The sequence below is a fragment of the Tamandua tetradactyla genome, chromosome 20 (assembly GCF_023851605.1).
Source record: "Tamandua tetradactyla isolate mTamTet1 chromosome 20, mTamTet1.pri, whole genome shotgun sequence".
NCBI lineage: Eukaryota > Metazoa > Chordata > Mammalia > Pilosa > Myrmecophagidae > Tamandua > Tamandua tetradactyla.
The window spans coordinates 38,165,786-38,170,172 of NC_135346.1; positions in this window are offsets into that span (position 1 = coordinate 38,165,786).

Here is a 4,387-nt window from a genome sequence, read left to right on the forward strand (position 1 = left end):
TTCACCATTAACAAGAAGCATTGAGCAAGAGCGTGAATCATCATGCCTAACCACGCATGCTGCTAGGTGTAATGACTCAGACCGCACATCCTCCTCAGAGATGGCAGGGACTCCAGAAGCAGTAGAGTCCAGGGACCTGGTTCAAATCCCAGCTCTGCCACTCACTGTGCGTGCCTGGGAGTCACTGAACTACATCCCCACACCGCCCACCCCCCCAAGCGCTGATTTCCTCTCTTGTAATATAGGACTAGAAATACTTGCTCTATAATATTAGGTAAGCTGGGGAGAGAATCTGCTGTGTAGCAGGCTCTGTGGAAGCACCCATGTGCATTTCATCCTCGCAGAACCTCTGAGGCAGCTGCTGCTATTAACCCCCTTAACGGAGGAGGAAGCTGAGGCTTAGAGAGGTTACGTGAGCCTGGATAAGGAACCAGGTCTTCTGAATTTTGCTCTTAATCATTAAACCATTCAGGCATCACTGAGCCTGCCTAGTACTTCATTAACTCCCCTTCTGGTCTGAAGATTCCAGAACTCTCTCCCAGGAAGCAATGCTGCTGCATTTCTCACCTCCCCTCATGTTCTTTTGACCCAGACAGGCACTGCTGGGACTGGGGACCTCAAACCCCAGCATCCTCTGTACTAGGAAGAGGCTGAAGCCTGAAGCTACAAGCTGGTGGCCCAATGATTATGTTTGGCCTGCAGATGCACTTTGTTTGACAGTGTTTAAAAATTCATTTCTTAATTAATCACCAAAATTTAAAAACCCAGGGCATGCACATGACAACTTGGATTTTTGGCTTTACGTGAAATATGGTTAGAAGGTCTGGCAACACAGGGCTCGTGGCACCCCATCTCCTTAGACAGGGCTTGAGTTCTCCCGCCTGCCCCAGCCCCGTCTCACCAGCTGCAGTGACCAGTTCTCAGCTAGAGGGAGACCCCACCTTAGATCTCCTTCCAGTTCCCTAGACACAAGCTTCCTCCTGTCACTGGACCTTCACACAACCTATTTGCTGAAATTCTTCTCTTTTATAAAATTAAGAGGTTGGACTGTATGATTTTTAATGGTCCTTCACCAGTGCCAAACTCTCTCCACACCCTCAAATTCAACTGGGTAACACAATGAGTTCTACCCAGGAATAAGCACATTTCCCTTTCTGGTATCTGGTATCCTGTACCTTTATATGCTCAGAGCGGACACCGTTGATGCCACCTCAACCATTACCAATGGAGGGGGATTCTGAAAAGGCTTATATAGAATTAGGTCATGCTTTATTTATTTGGGAGGCAAAATAGCCTATGGTTGTTTTACTATATTTAAAGATGGGGCGGAATCCCTGTGGGTCAGTGAAAAGTAAAATTCAATTTTGCCACCGTTATTACTAATATACTAGAGCTAGCAGGGCATGACTTAAGATACTAAGGATGAAAAAAATCCAGGATTGTACAATCTGGTGGAGACACAGGTGAGTAAGCAGCTGACCAGTCGCATCAGGCAGAATGAGCTAAATGGTAAATGTTTCATCAGAACACATCATGCACCTCCTGCCCCCCACACCTCTCTCTGGTTTATGTGTGTGTGTGTGTGGACTCTCTTTTCCTTCCAGAACTTTCTCTGACATGGAGTTATTCTCTACAGGCACTGTGCAATACAGCAGCCACTAGCCATTTGTGACCGTTGAGCACATGAAATTTGACTACTGTGACCAGAGAACTAAATTGTTATTTAATTTAATTTCAATTAATTTAAATTTAAATACCACATATGGCCACCTTATTGGGCAGTGCAATACATAGTACTCTCAAACATAAACACCATTAAGGCAGAATTCTTCCCTCTTGTTCTCTGCTCTATCCCTGTAACAGTGTGAGGAACCCAATAAATACTGAACAACAAGGTAAACAAATGAAAGCAAAAAGCATCGGGAGAGACCGTTCATTTTGACTGGGTTGTGGGAAATCCTTAAAAAAATAAAAATGACATAAGGTTCATCCTTGGAGAAGAATGGGGGAAGGGGTGGAGGGATTTTAAGTTGAGGTGATGACAAGCAAGAGCTAAGGCAGGGAGTAAGGGAACAAGTGTCCGGGACATGGAACCAAGGCTCTGAGATGTTAAATAACTGTACAACTCCATTGGATCAGATTTTCTGACATGAGCCCATCCTCCAGGGAGCCTCCTTTAGGTCTTAAAGATTCCCAAACAAGGCAGCTTCATGGATTTTTGCTTTTTAATTTGAACTAGACAACCACCATAATTTTAAATATGGTGGTCAGGTTTGAATAGGGTGTCACTGAGAAGATTACACCTAAGCAAAGACAAAGAATAAGAGTAGTTAGGCAAGCCAGAAAGAGTTTTCCACGAAAAGGGAATAAATAGGGCTTAACATAGAAGGATGCTGATGTGTTCACAGAACAGAGAAAGAGGCCAACATGGCTGGAAACACAGTGAGGTACAGGGAAGCAGAGGGGCAGGGGGGAAAGGGCAGAATACCGGGGGCTCATGAGCCGCTCTGTGAGGACTTCAGACTTCACGCACCAAGGAAAAGGAACGCCACTGCAGAGGCGTAAAGGTAGCAAGATCCAATTAACCTTTTAGGAGGATCACTGTGGCTGCCAGGTTGAGAAGCACAAAGACCTGTCAGGAGATCATTGTCACTAATCCAGAAGAGAGAGGGGACAGCAGTGGAGGTGATATAACAGTGTTCAGATGCGGATGTCTGGAAAGTAGAGTAGACAGGACTGCCTACAGGATGTGAGAGGAGGGGCCTAGAGCAACTGAAAGGACTGGAGGTGCCACCAACTGAGATGGGGAAGAGAAGAGCTACACGTAACAAGAGATTTGGAAGAAACATTCTGGGTTTTGGACACATTTCATTTGAGATGCGTCCAATACCCAGATGGAGACTGCTGGAGTTCAGGAGAGGGATCTGGGCTAAAGATTCACATTTAGAAATCGTTAGTATGAAAAGGGAATTTAAAGCCATGAGCCTGGATGCGATCCTCAAGGGAATGAGGGTGACTAAGGACTAAGCCCTGGGGCCTTCCAAGGCCTTGAGGTAGAGAAGGCAGCTCCATCTTGCACACAGGAGTGAGTAAAAGCAAACCAGTGAGGTAGGAGGAGAAGCATTAAAGTAAATGGGGTCCTGGAAGCCAAGTGAAGCAAATACATCAAGGAACAGGGGCTCATCAGTCAAATGCTGCTAATGGGTCAAATAAGATAAGGGATGAGATTTGGCCATAGGTGGTTCTGAGCAACCTGGAGGTCATTAGAAACCTTGACAAAAACAATTCCTGTGAAGAGTAGTTGAGTAATTGCTTGTTTTTCCATAATTATGTTATACTTCAATAAAAAGATTACAAGGAAAGATAAAATCAGGAAAGAATTGGAGGTAAGGAACTCTTTCAAGGGTTTTCCAACAAAGCAGAACAAGGAAATGAAGGGGGTCCCTGGAGACTGGGTTCTAGAGAAGTGTTTTTAAGATGGTAAACATAACCTCATGTTTGTATGGTTGGAGATGATCGAGTGAAACGAGAAAAACTGATGTGGGAGAGGGAGAACTTGCCAGCATGATGGAGTGATGGAAGCTCATGCTAATATAGAGGATTCGGCTTAGGCATGAACAGGGGTGGTAGGGGTTGCACACACTGGGGTGGGCTGGGAAACTTTTCAGTTGATTGCTTCCTCAGTGAAGTAGGAAGCTCAGTCATCAGTGGACAGTGAGGATGGGGAAGAGATCTTTGGTATTTGAAAAGCGTTGTATGAGAGCAAATGGACTAGAGACCAATGCATTTAGTCTGACAGCACTAAAGTGCCATTGAGGTAGGGGTCATGAAAGTGAGACCATCCCAAGTGGTTGATTTTGTTCTCTAGTTACCTGCAGCTGCAGGCTACAGCAGAGGAGTAAGATAGCTTTTATTTTTTTTTCAGTCTTCTCAGGTCTCTCTGAATAACCCAACCAAGTGCCTCTCCTCCTTAAAAACCTTCAATGGCTTCCCAAGACCTTCAAGACAAAGTCCAAACTAAAAACTGCCCACCCACCCAGCCTGGCCACCCCCTTCTACCTCAGACTAACAAAATGCTGATCAAACCAAAACACTTGTGCTCACTTCCCTTTGCATGCTCTGTAATTTCTAACACAGAAAAGACTGCCCCCCTCCAAATCTTCAAAAGACAGCAGTCAATGCTAGGCTCCTTCCTCCTTTATACATCTTGCAACTAGTTTTTTATATTTTGCAAATCAAAAAGTCAATCACGAACTACTAATAAAGCTATGTCATTAACACACATTTTCCCATTTAATTTCGTTGTAAAATACCCACTTTACAGACGAGCTTTACGCAGCACTTTACAGATCACTTACTCAGCAAAGTGATGAGCTTTAAATCACGT